Source organism: Cupressus sempervirens, chromosome 2 (assembly GCF_028749045.1).
Source record: "Cupressus sempervirens isolate cs-2001-9-10 chromosome 2, ASM2874904v1, whole genome shotgun sequence".
Classification (NCBI taxonomy): domain Eukaryota; kingdom Viridiplantae; phylum Streptophyta; class Pinopsida; order Cupressales; family Cupressaceae; genus Cupressus; species Cupressus sempervirens.
Window position 1 is genome coordinate 537,308,464 of NC_143119.1, and position 23,863 is coordinate 537,332,326.

Here is a 23,863-nt window from a genome sequence, read left to right on the forward strand (position 1 = left end):
CATCATGTGCACTACCACCATGACCACTACTTGATCAATGAGAGGAATATGGCTGAGGATGTGTCCTAAAACTACCATGGACACGACCTCAAACATCTGATATGGGTATGCCAAGATGCTCTAATACAAATCTATATGTATCTAATAAATCCTCAGCCAAACCAATCATAGTATCTCGTGCCAACACTCCAGTGAGACCCTCTAAGCTAGCCACTAAAGGGATGCTTGTTGCACTATACAAGTCTCCTGAAGATGAAGCATAGGATGATGATCTAGAACGCCGACGAGACATCAAATACTGACCAACCTCATCACTCAAAATAGATCTAACAGCTGCTGCAATCTCTCCAACTCCCTGAAGGACCCCACGTAATTGAGTGGTATGCATGGCCTCATCAGCTGATGGACATAACACAGGGGAAATAGCAGGTGCCCTCTCTCTGACAATCGATCTATGTGCCAGTGGGGGACGACCTGGCTGCCTATCAGCCAATCTACCACGCCCCTATCCTAAATGTCCTGGTAAATCTGTGTAGTTCACCGCCTTGCGTAAGCGAACCTCTGCATAAAGCTGTCAGGCAAAATAGAGTGGAATTTGGTCATTATTTGGATAACGACCATGGGCAGCAAGGAAGCATGGGTATATCAATGCAGCCATCTGTGGATCTATACACTTAAGGGGAGAATACCCCTTCACATACTTTTGTGAAAGATAATGAGGGAAACATTCCCTCTTCAAGACATCTTTGGGCACCAAGCCCTGCACCTCCTGGAGTGAAAGACCAGAGGAGACCTCTCATCTCTTACTGTCAAGGAAAACCTGTATAGTATGTGCAAAATATGGGGTAGCACCATGAATCTCATCTCGAATAAATGTCAGGCTGCGTAAGATAGTCTGGCATGTACCACTATAAACACTGGAGCATGTGCCACTAGTCAAGGATTCCTGGAGTCTATGAATCTCCTGGTTAGTGCGATCATAGAGCTTCTGAGGTGGGATAGGTAGCTAATCATGAGGGACATTATGCTGCTCAGGGGGGATAGGCTGCTGCTCAGGGGCTAGGTGCGTGTATAATGTGTAAACCTGAAAATTAAAATTAAAATGTATGACATTTAATAAACTTGAAATTTATATTAACATATATGTATGTACAATTTGACAAAATTAAAAAACTTGTATCTAAATTGTTTTAATAAAATTAAACATGCACGTACATGTCTACATATATATAAAAGTCCTAAAACTTAAATTAACATATACCTTAAAAGAAAACTAAATTTTGAAACACATATGTTGTTATATATATAATGTTTGTAACTCAGGGACCTTTTAAGAACTACATGTCTGCAAGTAATATATCTATCTAAGTTAGATTGAATGTTGAAAGGTTTTAGACATATGTGTGCACATAAACTTGTCAGATCTATTTGCATATATAGATCTATTTGTGTACATATATATAACATTGATGTATCATTTTGAGACCTTGATATCAATGTTTAATTAGTTTTAGGATTAGGGTTCAATTTGGTTTGTACTATTTGATTAGGTTTACATGCTTAGGTTTCAATTAGGACAAGAGTTAATAAATTGAATTAACATTTCAATTCAATCTTAGGGTAACGGTTCAATTTTGTTAATGGTTGGGGAAAGGATTTAAGGTTAAATTCAAGGTTTCTACTATTAACTTGGGATATATAATTACCTATTTATGATCATGGTTTAATTCAATTTGGTTTATAAGTATAATATTAATTAGTTAAGGGCCAGGGTTACCTTTCAATCTAGTTTGATATATTCAATTTGGTTTAAGGTCAAGACCCAGGGGTTAGTTTATTTTAGTGTTAAATATTAAGATATAATGCTAAATTATGATATCACTCATTTTTTGATATTTTGATATGATGGACATGTCATAAATGACATTTCTATATTATTCTTTTGATATGATATGCATGGATTATATATATATATATATATAATCTTATGATTTAGCCCGTAAATTATCATTTATAATATAAGGGTTTAGAAATTAAATTTTAAGATCTTGAGGTTAGGGTTAGGGTTTGGATAATTAAATTTTAGTTTTAGGTTTACTTGGTTATCTAGTTAGAATTATGGTTAGGGCTATGATTTAGGATTGAGACCATGATTAAAGGGTTAGGATCATGTGGTCGGAGGTCCCAAGTACCTGAGTAGAAATTATAGTCTAGATCAATTAGGGTTAGTAAAGTAGGCAAGTTAGCATTTAGGATTTAGGGTTATAGTTATGATTCTAGGGTTAGGGTACATTGGGTTTACATTTCTATTAGTACTATTTTTAGGGTTATGGTTTGTACATCAGGGTTTAAATGTATGGATCTAGGATTATGATTAGGGCTTATAATTTAGGATAAGAGTTGGGGCTTATCATCTAGTATAAGGGAACTTACCATTATAATTTATGAAATAGGGTTAGAATAATGGTTTAGTACTTAAATTAGTTTATATCTAGCTAGCTTTTAAAATTAGAGTTTAGCATTTAAATTTAACAAATTTTAGGATCTTAGTGTACACATACATCTTGATTCTAGGGTTTAGTATAATTTAGGATCATGGTTTAACATTTAGTCAATTATAGCTTATAGGTTTGTACATGATCATTGCTAGAAGTATGGTTAGAGGGTTAGGGTATGGGTTTACATCATGTTGAACTAGAAGTATGATTCTGAGGGTTAGGATTTGTATTAGCAATAAAAATTTTGATTATGGTTTTAACACATAGTTTAAATAAATTTATATAATTAAATTTAGGATCAAGTATTAATATGATTTACTATTTAATGTTGGGGTTTATCATTTAGACCTCTACGGTTCAAATTGAGATTTAGAAAAGTTTTATGGTTTCAAGTGTGCATCTAAGATTAGGGGTTATAATTTATGATTAAAGGGTTTTGGAGTTAGGATTATGACCAGGTTTAGTATAATTTAGGGCTACTGTTTAGCATTAAGGAACTTAAGACTTAAAATTTAAGTTAAATATATTTAATCTTTACATGAACATTAGATTATATGATGTACATTTTTTTATGTAACTTCAAGTATATTATTTAATCAAGTTATGTTCTTATAATTAACTTTAATTAATTAAAGGTTGTAACATGTATTCTTTAGGTCATACACATTCTAAGTTATATATGTTTCAAGTATGTATGTATATGTATGTTATATTCTTACCTAGATGCAAATTAATCTCTGACATTCTTATATATGTATTTAATTTAGGATCTGGACCCAAGTTAAGACATGTGATTGAATTATAATATAGTTAATTATATACTTAGATTATTTTTAAATTCAATTTACAAACTGACATTATAGTTAATTCTAAACGAGGCCTAGCCAAGGGATCCAAAGAACTAATCAAAAGTTTTACTAAGCAAACAATAACATACATACAATAATTTACAATTATAAAAAACATAAGAGATTGCAAATTCCTTAATGAGCACATTTACATTTCATTTTTAAATAATTATAAATACTAAAAGTAAAATAAATAACACATCGACATGAAATAATATTAACTAGACTTCAGTTCAATCCATTTAAATAATTTATATACATTTGTTTCGAATGCCACTTGGCAAATTAATTCGGAATGCACAATAATCCACTGTACATGTCACAGGGTATGAAAGGCTAAAAGAATATACATTTATAAAATAGTTTACATCATCCATTTTTGATCCATGAAACAAAGTACAATACAATTTAAGTAAAATTATTGTAAATAGTATTAGAAGTTTTTTGTTTGGATCCCTTGGCGAGTTGTTATGTGATTAAGTACTTACTTATATATGTTTAGGGTTTTATTGTACATAACTATATGGTTAGGTCATGATTATAGTTTAAATAATGAATTTAGGTTGAGGTTATATGGTTTTAGGTCAAGGTTATATGGTTCTAGGTCAAGGTTATATGGTTCTAAGTCAAAATTATATTTATTCGTAAAATTACATGTAACTTAAACCATAAATTTACATCTAATCTAATCATTCAACATTGTAATAAATACATAAATTAAATACATTTCAGAACATCTAAAATAATAAATTTTAAATTAAAAGACAATATTATATACTTAGAACTAATTTAGAGATTCATAATAACATTAGAGGCTTAAGCATGAATAGTAAAATAAAATATACAAAGAAACATATATAAAAAAACAATAAAATATACGAAAAAACATATAAATTTTAACTAAAACAATAGAAAAAAGGAAAAAACAAATGTTTCATACCTTTTTCAGATGGTCGATAAAGCGGATGCTAGGCTCTCTCCAACTTTCGATCAAAATAATGAGGAGAGAATCCGACCGTGCTGCTATTTATGCTAGCGGGTTTCATAGTTTCGATCGAAATTTTTAAACCGCGGGGAAACCCGCGTTCAAAGTTTCGATCGAGACTTTCAACGCGGGTTAGTTTCGATCGACAGTTACTTTCTATCAAAAGTAACTAATTTCGATCAAAACTTTGAAAAAGAGTTTCTATCGAAACTATACGGGTAATTTTTCCGATCCGCACTTGTTTGGAGGAATTTCTTCCTCCAAAAAAGTGTAACCCACTATTGTGGGTTCACCCCTTATAGGTTTATTGAGCCATGGGCAGAGGATGATGATGATATGGTGTATTTCTTCAAGTTGAGGTTTTTGATTGGTCAAATTCCTTCTGTACTAGAGTGATTTTGCTTTAGGCGAGTGGTGAAGCAATTTGGTCAGTAGCAGGGTATGCCATAGGAGACTGCACATTACGCCTAGGTTCAGTTAGAGAGCAGTCTGGGGGCTGACACTAGATTATGAGGCCTATTTGGAGGCCTTTCTATAGGTGATAGCCACACCACAACCTTGGGCCTTGCAAAATGGGGTAGTAGATGCAGGAATGGAGGGGGATTATGCATAGTGGTTTCAAGATCATCCCTTCCCTAGGTACACAGATCCGACCGAGTTGATGCCTAGTATTGATGAGCCATTGAGTGGGGGAGAGGATGATGATAATGATGAGGGTGATCTAGGGAGAGGTAGAGGGAGATGATGAGCCAGGATCAGAGTGGGAAAAGCATAGGGGAGATGAGGTCGAGTAGTCGTGGTGTTACCATAAAGGGGAGTGGTACGAAGCCCAGTGTAGGGACCAATCGTTGCAGGGAGAGTCAGAGGTATCTTTAGCCAAGGTGGTGCATGGGTGAGAGGAGGGATGATTAGGTAGTGTGATGGAGCAAAGTAGAGGAGGGAAAGATTGCTAGAGGATGTATAGTTTGTTTGCTAATAGAGGGCATGAGTGCATGAACCTACCAGAGATCCACTAGGTGCACAGCCATAGGTACCGCTAGAGGCACAACTACTAGAGGTGTCTAGAGGATTGACTAATTTGGAGGCTTAGATGAGTGTCATAGAGGGTCAAATGGGTGAGGTGTTGAGTACCCTATAGAAATTCATAGCAGTGATGACACTAGGACCACCACTGCCACCACCAAGGATAGATGGGGAATCTTTGAGTCAAATGGCTATGATTGGACCGATTGCACCATCAATAGATGTGATAGAGTAGGCATGATGAGATGATACAAGTGCCCCCAGTGAGCAAGGACCATTAGATCAGGCACCCCCACAGGGATGAGTGCATATTTTTGTATTGTGGCCTTCATCTTCATTATGTATGATTATTCATGTGATGTTTACTGGACATTTATGTTGTTTTACTTGATTGATCCCTAATTCATGTACTTTCATGTTATATGATCATGTGATGTGTGTGTTGATACATTTTATCTATTGTTCATGTGATTTTAGCCTTTTGATGAACTTTTTGATTATCATGTTGCTTTATGAGATATATGAGCTTATTGATGTTTTAGATGTGCGCACTTGTTATATCATGGACCTATGCTATCATGTGATTATTTAATTTGATGATTATGGTAGCAGTGGATGCGGAAGTGTATATATATGTGAATGATTAATGTAGATGGATCATGATTTAGAAGAGATGGTAGGTTACTGATGATGTAATGAAAATGTGATGTGGTAACATGAATGTAATGACATGAAATGTGATAACATAATATCTAATGTAATGCAATGAAATGAGTAATGAAAATGCAATGAAATGAAATAACAGAATGTGATATTATGAAATATAATATGAGGTAATGAAAAAGATTTGTAATGCAATATAAAGGAATGAAATTGAAAATGAATTGTAATGAGGCAAGGGTCATGGTAATGAAATTAAATGTGATAAAAATGTGAGAATCGTGGTTTAATAAAATGAAATAGGGAATGTAATGAAAATGCAACGAAATGAGTAATGAAAATTCAATGAAATGAGTAATGAAATGAAATGTAATATATAATGAAATGAAATGAGGTGAATTAAAATGTAATATGTAACAAAATAAAAATGAAGTGATATGAAATATAATATGTAATGAAATGAACTAAAATGAGTAAAGAGGTGAAATGAAATGTAATATGTAATATGTAATGAAACGAGATGAGTAATGAAATAAAAATGAAATGGAATATGAAATGAAATGAAATGATGTGGAATTCAAATGTAATATGAAATGATATGGAATATGAACTGAAAATGAAATGGATTATAAGGAAAGGAAATCAGAAGAGTAATGAAATGAGATTGGAATATGAAACAAAATGAAACAAGATAGGTAACGAAATGAAATGAGATGGAATATGAAATGAAATGAAATGATATGGAATGTGAAATGAAAATGAAATGAGGGAATAAGAAATGAAAATGAAATGGACAATGTAATGAAATGACATGAGATGAGTAATGAAATTAAAAGGGAATAGAAAAGGAAATGAAATGGATTATTGAATGAAATGAAATGAGATGGAATGTGAAATGAAAAGGAAATGATATGGAAATGAAAATGAAAATGAAATGGATTAGGTAATGAAATGAAATGAGATAAGTAAAAAAATGAAATGAGATGGTAATACAAAATGAAATGAAATAAGATAGGTAACAAAATGAAATGGAATGAAATGAAAGGATATGGAATGAAAATGAAATGAAATGGAACAATATGATATGAAATGTAAGGAAGTGAAATGGCAAGTGAAAATGTAATGAAAGGAAATGATATGATGTATGCAACAAAATGACAATATAATGAAATAGAATGAAATGAAAATGTGATGAAATTGTTTGAGATTCAAAGGCTCTGAGTTTGAGTGTCAATTTTTGTGATTCAAAAGCCACTAAATGAATGGGTGAAATGATGAAATGTGAAGGAAATGTGATGACATTGTTTGAGACTCAAAGGCTTTGAGTTTGAGTGTTAATTTTTGTGATTCAAAAGCCACTAAATGAATGGAGGAAATGGGGAAATGAAGGAGATGGATGATGAGAAGAGATGATGGAAAGTGATTAATGAGATTGTTTGTGATTCAAAAACCATGCAAGGCAACAGATGCGATGGTGCAATCTGATAATGACAAAAAGTGTTAAAGAGTTAAAGGCCACATAATCCAATGAGGGGAATGAAATGGTGACTTCATGAAGTGTAATGGTGACATGGATGGGATGGAGAAACAAGGTCCATGATAATTGAGTGCTTAGAAGCTCGCTTTGAGGTTGATGTTGATGTTGTTGTCCATTTTGTTCTTGTTGAGAACCAATCATGAAATTGTTGATTAATGTTGGTGAATTATATTCTAATTTATGTGCCAATGATTTTTTTTGCAAGAAACCCAAGGTGAAAAATGTAAATTAGATGAATGCAACTAATTGTAACTTTTCCAAAGAGATGCAAACTAATTGTCATTATAGAGCATGTGATAAAAGTGCTAAGTACAACCACCACTAGCTCAGCTATAGTGATATGAATACTTTGTCACACTGAGAAGTACCAGAAAAGAGGAACAATGTACAAGAAAAACATGACAATCACTAAGGAATAGAAGCTATAGCTGCAGAATAATAAAAATAGGCATGCCAACCAATTACATGTTAGATAAAAGACCTCACCTATGGTAGCACACAAAATTGGTCGAGGTATAGATGATATTCCATCTGAGAGGAGGCTCTTATAAGTGGACACTAGTAATGTATGAAACCAAAGAATCATAGGAGCTAAATAGTGCAAATAAATAAAAATATCATGACTTCGTCCTGGTACCTATAGTCAAACACATCATTGAGGTACTAAAAGTGCAAGATAGCATAGAAAATCATTTTGTGTGAACCAAGCATGCTGCTTATTTTTTTGTTTAGGTCTGCTAGGGAGTAACTTGTTGTACCAGGTGGATGGGAAGGTGTGGGATGTGTCAGTAGTGATTTAGTAGTAGAATCTGGTGGTTAGTGTGCATCAAAAAATATTTGGGTGAATGTCAGAGTTGAGGGTTAAATGTACTAGGTACCAGTGTGGTAGGATGCAGAGAGTGGATATGTGGAAGACTAGTACTCAACACGACTTAGGTGAATAATGACTATAAGGAGACAAACAGTATGGTAATGAATCAAGGTTCAGTGATGAGTGGAATGCAATTATTGGAGACAGTAAGAAGCTGTGGGAATCATGCAAGTGAAAGTATGTTAGGTGCACCTGGTCAATCACAACGGGAGGGTGATAATATCCAAGGAAGGTGGATGAAGCAAGGGAAGAGAGAGAAACATGTGAAGTAAACTTCCAAGGAGTGGGTGGATCAACTAGAGCTCCAAGTGTTACTTTTAGTTTCGGATGGGACAAGCCAGTAAGAGCAAAGGCCAATGCAACCCAAAGAGGTGGGGATGGAGGTAGAAGAAATGCCTCTATTAGCTTTAATGATGTTATCTAAGATTGTAGGACAACAAGCATTGCAAGGGGCAGAAGATGATGGGCCAATGACACATGTGGAGGATAGTTTGTCTGAGAAGATGAAGAGTATGTTGGGAGCAGAGGTGGAAGTGGGGGAAATAAAATCTCCAAAAAATTTTGTGGGAGAAATAACAAAGGATGTGGGGGGTGAAGTAATGAGTGGGATGCAGTAGTGGATTAGTCTCAGGACACAATGATGAGGTTCAACAAGAGGTAGAATGAGCATTATAAATGTGGGGGAGCCATAGCTAGAGATGGGAGATAGTCATCAATCATCACGAGATGTGGAAGGATTACAAAAACTGTTGGCTATAGAGAGAGTGCAAGTGGAGAATGCAGAATAGGAGGTTGCATTTTTGCTAGGACAGATGGAGAAGGCTTAGGAGGATGGGATAGAAGCAGAGGCAAAATGACTGTAGGTGGTGGTAGATGCAAAGCGGGTGTGGGAGTAATCACTGGAAATGGAGTTGCATGTGGAACATGCACGAGTGAAGGAAAGTGATGCAAGAATATGGGCTGAATGATCAAGGTCTCAGTGGTTGCAAGAATTCATGAAGATGGCACAGGTGGGTTTGGAGAGCATGCAAAATGATGTAGTGTTATTACAGTCACAGTCTTAGTCATTTAGGGAAGCAATTGCAAAGGCAAAATCCTTGGTATTGAAGTTGTAGGAGAAATTAGCATTAAGTGAGGGCAAGGTGATGTAACTACAATAGCATTTGGGTGAGGTAAAAGTGGATGTAGAGCATTGGTGAATGATGACTAATCAAATGCAACAGGAGTGAGATGCGACCCAACAAGTGATCACAACATAGGGGGTAAGTAAGTTGGTGGAGAATGTGTTCATGAAAATGCACTAGATAGAAGAGGTACACTGAGAAGCTGCTCATTGGGTGGGATGTTATTATTAGGCATTCCCTCATGAGGACTAGGGAGAGAGGCAGTTTATAGATAGGGAATTTACACATTTTCTGAACACACAATTATGCGGCAGAAGGCTTCCAATTCCTATGGATGCTATGTGGACACATAGGGGGTTGACACCAATAGCTTCTTTGTCTAGAGCTAGGCTAGAAGAAACACCATTGATCGGACACCTCATTGTGTCACCTTCCTCGAGAGGCTAGAATAAATAATCTACTAGACACTATTGGGATGTAGTGTTCTCATTACCATCATATGAGAATAAAAAGTTGGTGTTTGATGTTCTAGCAATTGATGTTTGATTGTAATGCATTGTCATGTTTAGTTTTGGTATTTTCAAAATATATTTGGATGTTTTTGTGGTTTTGTCAAATATTTAAATATTTTTAGGATGTTTGGTAAATATTTGAATATTTTTGTGTTTTTGTGATAAATGTTGGAATGGTTTGACTCTTGTAAAAATGGGAATAATACCATCCATAGAGAGAGGATAACCATGATGAGTAAGCGAGAATTTCTATGTGTATTTGAAGAACCATAACAAACAATAATAAGGCCAATGTAGGGATGTTTCTCTAGGTGTGTGACAAGACAAATATTCTCAAGGCTTATGAAAAGGCATTTGGGGACCAAAAGAGAACACTTGGGTCACAAGTAAGCAAAATAGGGCCTTAAAAAGGTGCTTTGACTTGAGAAAGGTGTGTTGGGGGCCCAAAAGACATCAGGGGTCTTTGAAAAATGGTGAAATGTGGCCTATAAAAAGGCACTTTGGACCAAAATAGTCATTCGAGGGGCCTAAAAAAGTGCTTTGGGTCTAAAAAGAACACTTGGGCCTTGAAAAAGGTGCTAAAGAGGCCTAAAAAAGGTTTTTTGGGCCTAAAAAGGCACTTGCAAGGCCTTAAAAAGGTGCTTTTGGCCTAAAAAGGCACTAGAGGGGTCCAAAAAGGATGCATGGGCCTTGAAAAAGGCACTTTAGGCTTAAAAAGGCACTTGAGGGGTCCAAAAAAGACATGTGGGCCTTGAAAAAGGTGCTAGAGGGGCCTAAAAAAGGCACTTTGGGCCTAAAAAGGCACTAAAAGGGTCCCAAAAAGGTTGCGTGGGCCTTGAAAAAGGTGCTAGAGGGCCTAGAAAGGCACTTGGGGCTGAAAAGGCATTAAAGGGGGAGACCAAGCTTGCACACTTATGCTTACTTATTCTATGGCTTTGGTTGAGTGAAGAGGAAAGAGTCTGATAGATATTTGGGCTTTCAAGATAACATTAACATATTTGTTGAGGGGGGCTAGACTAATTGTGGCCATTGCAACTTAAGTAAGACTAATGATCCATGGGGAATTGTTGCTCTTGACAAGAGGAGGGAAATGGGTGCACCTCTTGCGCTATCCGCATTGTGCTAAATTTTCCAAAGTCTCATGAAATGTTTCAGGATATTACCACGCTTCTTCTTAATGTCAACGAGGCATGTTGGGTTCAGAGATCTGATGTCCTATTGTATAGGCTAATTAAGGAATTGACAATAATTTTGGGGTATTGTTGACAGGAATTGCCCCCCTCGGCTTTTGAATGCCTTTAGCTAGTTGTGAATTTTTTTGCTATTTTTAGATGATTTTTGAATTTTTTTGATAATTTTGGACAATTTTTGAATTTTGTTTGCATTTTTGGACAATGTTTGAATTTTTTGTTGGCATTTTTGGATGATATTTGATTTTTATTGGTAGCTTTAAGCTATTTTTGAATTTTTTTGACATTTTTGGATGATATTTGAACTTGTTTTGGTTGTTTTAGATGATTTATGGATCTATGGGGTGAAACAGAGGATGTGAGTGAGATTTGGTGGAATACAAATGTAGCTAAGACCATGTGAGGTACTTAAAGAGGTGATGAAGGGGGTTTATGATGCCAAATGGATTGACTGAGGGCTAAAATAAAGATTAGAGATCATTGGCCAAGGTGGATAGTAGAGATGTGCATTGATTTTCTTACAATTCATGTCTATGGTATCTCAATACATAATTAGACTCCCTGTTTTGTTGAATTTGTTGTGCTCCTCATTGTTGTTGTCAAACTACCTATTTTCACTACTGTGTACATTCAATTAGATAAAAGGGCTTTGATTTTCTGTTGTTACTGTTATTTTTATTGCTATTATGAGCTCTATTTCCCTTGCTCTACAACTACTGTCATATTGGCTATTTCTGCTACTATGAACCACATTTGATGCCAAAAGACCTCAAAACTACAACCCACAAGTGTTTCTTAGTTGGGTATCTATGAAATTAATTCTAGATCAAATACCATCTTGATAGACTACTCTAGTCCAAGCTATAAGCTTCTCAACCCTAGATAAAAAAATATTTTTCTACCAAATACCTCCAAATAATTCAACTGTAAATGCTACCCCTTTCTCTTATTCCTATCTTCTATTAATTGCAATGGAAAGCCACAAAGAACCAAAAATTTTCTCAGAGACAAAAAATCAACCATTCAACTATAGTCCTTTTTAGCACTGAAGGGCTTATGTTGTTTAGGGAAGTCCAAAAGTACTATCTCTCATCCCTTTCCAAACTAGATATGGCATTCTCACTTCTTTTGTACCATTTTTTTATTTTATTTATTTTATTATTTTTGTTTTTTGGTATTTTTGATGGTTTTTGATGTTTTCCTCAAACCTTTTAGACATAAAACCATTTGAGATGGATGCTATGGATAGGTTTTGCTAATTCTATACCATCACAATTTGAAAGTCAGTAGGTACCAGTCCCAAAGGATTTTTTGATAAGGTAAGGATCAATCTTTTTGGCCTCCCATTTCCCTTTCTTTTCCTATGCTGCTTGGTTCTTGGGGTTTTCTTTAAGCACTAGGTCACCAATCTGAAAGACACAAGGTTTGACCTTTTTGTTATAATGCCTTGATAATCTATTTTAATACACTTTGAGATGTTCATGTTCTATACATTTATGTTCTTCTAACAACTCTAGTTTTTCTATATTGGCCACTTTGTAATCCTCGTCTAATAGGACATCTTGAAGAGTAACTCTCAAGGATGGTATTTCGACCTTCAAAGGGAGAATAACTTTACAACCATAAACTAAAGAGAAGGGTGTCATGTTTGTAGGCATCCTAACACTCGTCTTGTAGGCCCAAAGGGTAGGGTTCAATTGTAAATGTCAATCCCTACTAGTACCATTGATGATTCTTTTGAGGATGTTGATGATGGTTTTGTTGGCAACCTCTTCTTGGCTATTGCCTTGGGGATAAGAAATTGATGAAGAATGGTGTATAATGTGAAATTTTTCATATAATTCATCAATTATTTGGTTTTTAAAATACAAGATTTTATCTATGAGAATGGCATGTGGTATTCCAAACCAAAAAATGATATGGTTGAGAATAAAAGAGGAGATCTATTTTTTCGTAGAGTCAGCAAGTGGCATCGCTTCAACCCACTTGGTGAAGTATTTGGTGGCAGTGATAATCTATTTATGCCCACTAGAGGAGGGTGGATGGATGGCTCTAATCAAATCAAAACCCCACTGATAAAAAGGACATGGTGTGGCGAAAGGATTTATCTCTTGGGATGGTTTGTGAACAAGGTTACCATGGATTTGACATTTTTTGCAAGTTTTGACAAAATCAATAGAATCCTTTTCCATGGTTGGCAAAAAATGCCCATTTGAAGAATCTTCTTTGCTAATTGTTGGGTGCTCATTTTTCACGAGGTCAACAACAGGAATCCATAGTGTAATTCTTTTCTTGAAAAACAAATATTTTTAAGGATCCACTCCAAGGTTCAGTATTTGTCTTGCGATATACCAAAATCTACTTAGTAGAAGATAAATGTGAGTGTTCATGAGGAGGACTTTTCTGGTTCTAAAAACTCTTTTATCTTGGAATCGAAGTAAAATCTATTTTCTATCCCAAAATATCACACCAAAAGAACAATATTTTTGTATTTTCTATTTTTCAATGAATGCAACTCTAACAATGCAGCTACTATGAGGTCCTACTCTAACAAGGGGTTAGCAAAGCAAATAACAAAACTAAAAGAAAATACCATGAAATCAAATAACTTGAAATTGAAATTCCTAAATGGACATAAGCTATAGAACACAATATGCTACAAGTTAAACCTTCGAAGAAATCACTAGGAAACTAATGAAAATAGGAGTAGCAGTTCCTAGAATCCACTGATGCAATCATCGGTGAGAATCTTTAACAAATCGAATGATGTTTCACTCTTCATCAAATCACAAGGCCACAGAAAGTATGCTCATGCAAGACAAAAAGCTATGTAGATACAAATTGGGTGATCTCTTCTCAAGCTTGTTACGTCAACGAAATTCATATATTTATAGAAAGCACCAAAACAAAAAGATCACAGAACCAGAAACAAAGCAATAAACCTTTGGCTCAATCACAATCTCATGAATAAAATCCACAAAACAATGACACATTTAGGCAAGAATAAATACACTTGGAATGCTAGCACCAAAAGCATAATTTTACTACATAATAACAACATCCCTTGTTACATTTTACAATGGGGTATTTATAAGAAATCATCTTCTCAATTTGTGTTGAGAGAGAGATAAATTGATACAATAAAATTCTTTTAAAACATTTAAGCAAACTAAATATATACAAACTGATAATCTAACTAGTTCTTAGAGGGACTCCATCCATATTTTATTCATTAATTGGATGCATGAGCCCTTTACATGTCAAAAATAATGAAAGAATGAGAGAGAAAGTAGGAGGAAGCCATTAGTCAAAGTAGAAGTGTATGGAGACACCAAAAATAGAAGCTACCCCTTCACTAGGTGTGTGTCAAAGTTAAACTGCCATCAGAATGCATTCTCGATGCATGGAAAGTGCTATTTTTGGAACTAGTAGTCAATTGTCAGTGCACCTCTAAATTGCAAACTTGCAGAGCTGCACACCTGTGGAGCTGTAGACCTATGGAGCTATGGACCTATGGACCTCGAGTAGGTCAAAAATCTCAAAATTTTACTAATTGTCAAAATTGAAATTTTGGCATCTAGGTTTTGCTCATCTTTATCCTAAAGATATGTTTGGATGTTTTCCCTTGAATTACTCTATAATCTCAATAATCTTAGCAGTATTCAGAAGATCTAAAGCCTCATACTTTTCTTTGACCTTCTGTCTATAGTTGTCCACCTCAATTTGAGTTTCTACAAAATCTTCGAGTTCGGCGTCCAACTCTAACAATGCTTCCTTTGTCTTGAAGGCTTGTCTGATGTCTTCATCACTGGATGCTTCCTCTAAAGTTTTTCTTAAATTCTCCACAACTACCTCAATTGGTAATAGTTTCTCTCATTCTTCATGTTCAAAAATGTCAAAGCATGCATCACTGTACAACCTTTCTACTTCCAAAATTTGCTCTTGGCCTTGGTCCTTGAGCCTATGTATCTCATCATGCAATGTTTCCATCACTTTATTTCCATCTGCAATCTTTTCTATCCAATCATCTATCATTTTTAAGTCTTCTTTGGTATATACATCAATCAAATTGTAGTACCTTTTCCATTTTATGGCTTGTAGAGTTTGTATATCCTTGCTCCATACCCGTACCTCATCCATAATACTGAAGTCCTACCTCAAAATTGTGACGATCTTGTCAATATTTTCTTGTGTAGCATGCAACAACTTCAAACTTCCTATGATTATAGTGATACCCCTATCCTCAAGGCTGTCTCGCCAATACTGACAAGCTCTCAAAAATGGACTGAGTCATACACCTTCCTCTTCTCTAAGAATGTTATTCAAAGTCTCCTCAGGGCATTTAGAATCAAGAGGACCAATAGCTTCAGCTAGATATCCCTTTAAGATCTCAACTTGCCTTCAAAGTGTTCTAATTTCAACCTCATCCTATTCCATATGGCTAAGAACCTCTTTGACTCCCATAGTCATCATTTGTCAAGAAGTATCCCATGTAAGCTTTCCTAACATGATATCTTTCACTTCATAGTCCTAAAGGCTAACAACTTCTTCATTTGTACCTTTCAGAGGGTGAGCCACTTGTGAAAATAAGTCTTGGTTTAGGGTAGTAGTAATGAACACAAATGGCATTGCATCATGTAATGGAGAGTCAGGCTTGTCCAAAATCTCTACAATGTCACAAATATCATCCTCTGAAGCACAAAATTGATGCTTGGCACTCGTCATTATCTCTTTTCAAAACCATCTTAGGATATGTCTTTCTATAACCTTGGCTCTAGATGATGAAGGGATGTGTTCAACTACCTCCTCCCCTCTATCGCTCTTTCTTGGAGTCTCCTATTGTGAGGGTTCTTCTTTTGTAGTCTCAATTTTTGTAGATCCTATAGTTTGATCCTTAACTTCTTGAGAAGGTTGTTGTATACATTCTACTACCTATGCCTCTTTTGATGGGTCATCAGTAACCCTTGGTTCTGGTTCTCCTTGTAATGATGATTCCTTCTGAACATGTTCTTCTAAACTTGGAGGTGGAGGTGCCATTGAAACCTTATCTACCATCATCCTAAGGTGAAGATGGGGGAGTGGGATGAGGACCTTGTGTCTTGGGTGGCATCTACGTCCAATATTTCTATTGAAACTCACCTGTAGGAGTATCTCTAATGTTATCTCCAACCAATTCTATAGCCACTAGCATGAAATCAGAATTTGGGATGGAGAGAACATCATCACCTAGCTCCCTTTGCTCATTCACCCATCATTGTACTTCATCTTTCGAAGAAGAGAGTTTTACCATTTTAGATTAGGTGGGTGGTGCTGTTGACACTCTTCCTTCTTTCCGATTCTATAGCTTTGGCCAATCGAGTTTTCCTTTATAGAGGCACTTGCTCCTCCTCTTCATCTGATTCTATTTCTCCTTCATTTGATTCTTCCTCAGGAATGGTTTTAGGAATAGAGGGATTAGGCACTAATCTTTTATGAACTCTTTGCCTCTTGTTCATTCTAGCCTTGATCCTCTTTTGTTTCTATGGAACCATAGGAGAAGTGGGCTCTTCATGCACCAGATGAATGGATGCATCTAGAATTTCTCCCTCTTCTTGTTGAATTGACAAAACTAGAGGCAATGGAAATTAAACCTTGATATGAGAAGCTCCACCATCTTGGGGTTCTTAGGGAGTGAAATCCTGTCACTATGAAGGGGCCTATTCTTCAACATGCTTTGCCTGAATCCTTTGAGGAGAGGCTATCTTCCTCTTTTCTTTCTTCTTCTCTGAAGGATGGTGGTATCCCACTGGACGATCAAGCTGGTAGACTATTTTTGGCCTGATAGGAGACTAGAGTGCAAAGATAGGAACTGTGACTTTCTTCCCCTTTACCCTTTCTCGATGAGCATGTGCATGGAATATCACTGTATCCAGAATTGGATCAAGTGGAAAGGGTTTCTTGATTCAACTCTTTTTCATTCTGATGACATGTGTTGCTCAATGATTAATATCATCTCCTTCCTCTCTATCAATTTTTGCATTCATGATGGGCCTCTCACTAACTTTATCTATATTGAATAAGGGATCTAGTAGCTCTTGTGAGTCTTGTAGTTTTATCTCATTCGAGATGGTCAAATGGAGAGCCTTCTCTACTAAATACAAAGTCATTCTACAATAGTCCTTGATACGAACATCATAGTCATTTGTGGCATTCATCCAATGATCTTCAATGGTGTCCTCATGGTAGAACTCTTTTCCTGGTAGGTTTTCCACTTTGCCAATATTGTCAAAGAATGGCCAAGGAGAGTTATATTCTTCAAGAGGATAATTCTCCCATTCCCACTCAAAAGTCAAGATATCCTACTCTCTCTTTACATAGTATGCTCCTATTACAAAAGGCCAATCCCAACAAGACATTCATTGCCTTTTGATCCTCTCATAAGCTGAGTCAATCTACTAAGAAATTTCCATTAGAAACAACTTGTCACTTGGGTACCTTGGGAGTTTCTTTGGATTGATGGGTGCACCACCAACCTGAATGTATGTGAATGTCTATAACTGAATGAAATATGCACTGAGAGTTGTGATCTATGTCTTCGCTTCATCAGACAACCTCTTCCCATAATCCCCTTCAATGAATCAAGTGATGGAAAAGATGAAGGCATTGTTCACAATTCTGTACTCCTTGCTCTACAGTGATAGCTTCTTCTTCACCAATTGAGGATAGACTATATATGGCCATGCATTAGGATCCTACATACTACCCTTCTTGTATAACCCAGGATAGTCGATTGCCCTTTCTGCAAGTAGATATACCACATAAGAAGTCATATAGAACTTCTTCTTGTCCTTTACTATCTACAATTGGTCACACAAGTTCTCACTAAGTGTGGTGGCCCAATCTAGTGGCATCTTTGCATGTCTAATGGTCTTAATGAAGTTAACCAAGAATGGAGCAAGATGACCTATTGTAGGCAATCCCATAACTCTTCTCAAAAGAGTGATTGAATATCCAATGTCATCCTTCATGTATCCTCGAGTCATATCCACTTTGCTGATTGTCTTCCCCCGAGGTGGTTTCTCAATGAAGTATGAGGAATATATGATGTCGATGGCCTCCTGGTAATGATCCTTATGCCACCTCTTAGTTGCTTCATATGAAAGCCTGATGAACTGATCGACTCTAGGTAGATGAAAAACCCTCTCAATATTATTAGGTTGTAGATCCAAGACCACTTCTCCAATGATGCTCTTTACCACCCTTTCATCAAGAAAAAAATGTCGAGATAGGGTCATAATCAATTCAATTGAATGCATAGTCCCAGGATGTGATGCTACATTTACTAATATAGAATGGATTAGGGTGTATCTCAAAGATGATCTTTCAGTTGGATTGTTACAAACTCTCAAGAACTTTCCCAAGTCTGTGTGTCCAAGTTCTGTGTCTTTGACCTTAGAGTATTCATCGTGCAATTGTGTTTTCGGGGTTACACTTTGGAACTTGTACACAACTAGTTTTGCTGCTGATCCAAATGTGGATGCCATCTGATTATATTACTTGCACGTCATGGAAAAAGAAAACATGATTAATTATTGTATATCGAAGAAAAATAATGTAAAAGAAAAAAAATTCCCCATTGGGAACTTATTTATTTATTTTAAATTTTATTTTTTTTTAAATTATATATATATATATATTTTGAAACTAATTAAAGTAAAATTAAATTTTTAAAAAAATGAGTTGTGTGGGTGGAGGCACGGTGGCACGCACCTTATGCACACCCAAGGGGGGGCACAAGCAGTGCCACACGCAACCCAAAGGGGTGCACATCGTATCCAGTGCACAACCCAAAAGGGTGTGCGTGGTGTTGTGCCACGTACCCAAAAGGGGTACAGAGGCACTGCTGTGCAGACAACCCATAGGGGCGCACACGACATTGTTCCATGTGCCTAAAAGGGGTGCTGTGATGCTTTTTCATGAGCAGCCCAAAGGGGCATGTATAGTATTGTCACACTGCACACCCAAGAAGGGGGCACGAGCGGTGCCAAGCGGGTGCCATGTTGTGCACACCTAGAAGGGGGTGTGAGCAGTGTGTGCATGCCCAAAAGGGCACTACATGCTGCCTCCTATGCACACGTGCATGCTGAGAAGGAAAAAAAATGGGGGGAGGGGGTGTCTCCATACCTCTCCCTCCTTGCTCTTGTGAAAAATGAGCAAGGCAAGAAGGGGAGGGAGGGTTTTATAACCCTCTCTCTCTTTTGCAAAGTGCATCGTGTTTCGATGCATGCACGCATGAGATGATTTTTTTTTGTTTTTTTAAATAAAATAATAATAATTAAGGACTCTAAAATTCCTAACTAAAATTTCTTCTCCCAACTCCCGAACTATGAGTCTGGGAGTCAAAAAAAAAGTAGGGGGTCCCCATTCCTATTGAGGAATGGGGCGTGTGTTGTGGACACCACAACAAATAGCCTTGAAAAAAAAGAAGAAATGACCAAGGCATTTCCTCATCAGAAAAAATTCTTTCGATGCGTGTCAAACATCAATCAAACTTTGAACATCTCGAGCATATTTTAGATGACTTCATAGTCAAAACATCAAGACCTGAGATTTTTAGGTTCAGTGTGTGCAATGTGTATTCGTTCCCTCTGATGCCTTAGGATGCAGTTTATCCAAGTTTTCTAAAAACTTGAAAATGATCCTCCACTCCTCCTAGCTCATTCGTAGGAACCTCCATGAAGACTTTTATTAATCATTTGGTTGACTAGATGAGAGAATTAGTTCAAGGGCTCTTGGCGAGATGTCACATTTTTAAGTTTTTTGGCTTTTTAAGAAAACCGTTCTGTGTCGTTAAGAATGCTAGTTTTGATGAAGCAATACTTTGAATATAAGATATTCTATTTTGAGAACATATCTTTTTCCATTTCAGATCTTTGAAATCCTTTTAGTCTTAACATCGTATTTCTCTCTCTTTTTTGAAAAAAAATCTTCTGTATCCTAACTATGCTTAGACTATGTAGTTAGGACATCCGTGTCATTTCTTGGATTCGATCTCTTGTGAACATCCCTTGCGTTCCTCTTTTAGAAATCTTTTAGAAAATCTCATGCCAATCAATGATCTTATCAATCTCTCGAGGAGACCATTCTTGTTTGAACTAGTTGGAGCTTGGATCATCTCTTGTCATCTTTGACTTGAATTCAACAACACCAAAAATGATCAAATTTTAAAATTTTCAAAGTTTTGAGAACTTGTTAGTCTAAAGTCTTGATTTCCTAAGTGAAAATCTCTTATTTCCATGAGAAATGTCTATTGTTCAGTTGGTATAAGATACACAATCGTCCAAATGTTTTGATAAAGAAATATCTCTTCCTGAAATCGGGACCAAAGAGTGGTTAGTAAAATCTTGAGAAAAATCCCAAGTACACCTTACCCCTTAGGACTGACATAACTTTGAAAATGAACACATGACTGAAAGCAAACACACAACTTGAAAAGAAACACACTTGTAGAAATAAACACGCTTACAAAAATGAAAATCTAATCTAGATACAAAAATGAAATCTAACTAATTTTTTTTTTTAGGCTTCAAAATAATGTTTTAAAAATTGCCCATTTACAGGAAAAGGTATAAATTCCCCCTGTAAGGAACTTAGCCTAAAAGTGTTTTCTCTGAGAATTTTTGCAATCTAATACGAGCCTATCCACAAGTGTTGAAACTTGGTATGGCTGCCTAGATTTCTTTTGCCTTATCCCAAAGTAGGATGAGGTTAGAAATCCTGAAGGATTTTATTGTGGCCCTCTTGCCAAACCATCTCTTAACAATACTTGATGTTTAGCCATGTGTTCTAATGTATTTTTTCATTTATCATCCACTTCCAGAAGATTCATCAATTGGATTTGTACTCTGTCAGTGTCATCAACATACCCACTCATGAATTTTAAGATAGGAATCTTGAGATTGAGTGGGAATTCTGGTTCTTGCCCATAAACAAGTAGATATGGAGAAGTCCCCAAGGAATTTTTAACTCTGACCCAATCTATCCACAAGGCATATTTCAATTTTGTATGTCAATCCCTAGGGTTCTCCTTCAATGATCATTTTATCATAGTGATTAAGTTCTTATTTGTAGACTCCGCTACCCCATTTCCTTGTGGGTAGTAATTTGAGGAGAATCTGATGATGACTTTGTTTTCAAATGCCCATTGTGTCAAGAATGCAGATGCAAATGCAAATCCATTATAACATACAAGAGTTAATGGAATTCCAAATCTAGTAACAATATGTTCTTCCAAAAAGTCAGTCACCACCTTAGGAGTGCAATTTCTAAAAGTCTCTGCCTCCATCCATCATGTGCAGTAATCCATAGCTGTAAGAATGAATGGATGTCTAGTTGATGATGGTGGGTTTACTGGACCAATGAAATCCAGTCCCCATTTTGTGAAAGGGCACACCTTGTATACCAGTTGTAGTGGCATTATTGAGTGCCTCTCTTTGTTAGCACTAGTTTGTCATATATGACAAGAACACACATGTTCAAAAGTATCCTTGAATATTGAGGGCTAAAAATAACCTGATCTTAAAATCATGTGAGCTATTGCTTCTACTGAACCCTATCCCGTACCATAATTTTCATCAAAATTTTCCAAGACATCCTTAGTTTCTTCAAATCCTAAGCATTTCAAATAAATCCCTTCATAGTTCCTTTTATATAGCTTGTTATCAAGTAACTTGTAAGACTCGCATTTCATCTTAAGTCCCTCACATTGTGAACTGTTCATCCCTTTGGGGCATTGATCTTGTAAGAGATAATAGACAATTTCCTGGTACCACACATCTATCACCACACCTTGATTGATATCAACTTGTGATATAACCATCTTCTTTTGGTCATCTTCATCTATTTCATCATCAAATTTGAATTCCTTTTGATTTCCTTCTTGGTTGTCAGCGATCATTTTTGAGAATCCTTTGCCTTTGACTAATCTCATAGATTGAATTTCAAGATCAAATTCTTGAAGTATTGCCATCCACTTTCCCCTTCCTTCACCAAGTTCATTCTGCATCAAAAATTTCTTTACTACTACGTTAGGTACAATTGCATACACCTTACTTCTGAGTATATATTGATGAAACTTATTTACTACGTTTATTGATGCAAAGGACTATTTATCAAGATTTGAATATTTCACCTCAGCATTCTTTAGAGGACAACTCATAAAAGCAATTGGTCGCTCATCTTCCTTCTCTCTTTTTTGTGTCAAGATCCCTGCACAAGAATGTTCAAAAGCAAAGGAATAGATCTTGAATGGTAACTCATAATCTGGACTTACCAAAATTGGGGCTGTGAAAATGGCAACCTTAATATCTTGGAATGTTTTCTTTATCTCCGGTACCCATTCTTTTTTAGCTCCCTTTTTGAGTAAATCATTGAGGGGGTAGACTATCTATGTGAAACCACTTATGAATTTGCATACAAATTTTATCTTTCCAAAGAAAGATTTCAATTCCTTCTGACTATGTGAAGGTACTAACTTCAAAATAGACTCAACTCTATCTAGATCAATGGAAATTGTGACTTTAGCAATGACATTTCCTAGGAGCTTCCCTTTAGTAACACCGAACAAACATTTCTTGGGATTGAGCGATATGCCATACCTATGACATCTATTGAATACTTGCCTTAGATCAGCAATATGAGTACTTTGATCTTTTGAAAAGATAGTCAAGTCATCCATTTTGATGACTATACACCTGTTTATCAATTCTTTGAATGCTTCATCCATTGCTCATTGAAATGTAGATCCTCCATTAATCAACTCAAAAGGCATCCTTCTATAAGAAAACGTTCCCCACTTGGTTGTGAAAGCAGTCTTTAGGCTATCTTCTTCATCAACCATCACCTAGTTATATCCAGAGTAATTGTCCAAGAATGACATCATCTTTGAACCATTAACGATTTGTAACACCTCATCTAGTGAGGGTAGATGGTAGTTATCCTTCTAAGATGCTAAATTCAAGTTGCAAAAGTCAACACAAAGATGAATCTCTCTGGTTTTCTTCCATATAGGAACCAAATTTGCCACCTATGTGGAATGACAGATAGGAAAAATGATCTTAGTATCCAAAAGTTTCTTAACTTCTGTCATAATCAGTGGTTTGATTATCGAATTTACTGGTTGTCATCTTTGTCAAAAATGTTTATCATCTGGTTTCAATGGGATGTCATGTGTGATAATCTCAGGATCATAAGTTTTTAAATCTTCATAGCTCCAAGCAATAAAATATTTATACTCGGTGAGTAGTTTGAGGATGTCATCCCTTTCTTTTTGATTTCATGCTTTTCCTATTTGCACCAATTTTGGTTCTTCATTAGTACCCAAATTGTACATGTCACATTCTTCGATTCATTTCTCTTGAGTTTCCCTTCTATTGAGTGTTGATTTTTCACGGTCAAAGATGTGTTCAAGTTCAACCATTCCTTTTGGAATGCTATTGGTTTTCAAATTAAGGATTCCATCATCATTCTCAAGCTCATCATCTTCAGCCTTGTCCTTAGGTGTATCATCAATCTCTAGTCCTTGAAAATGGAAATTGCACATAATAAACTCAAGTATATGTTGATCATCCTAAAAGA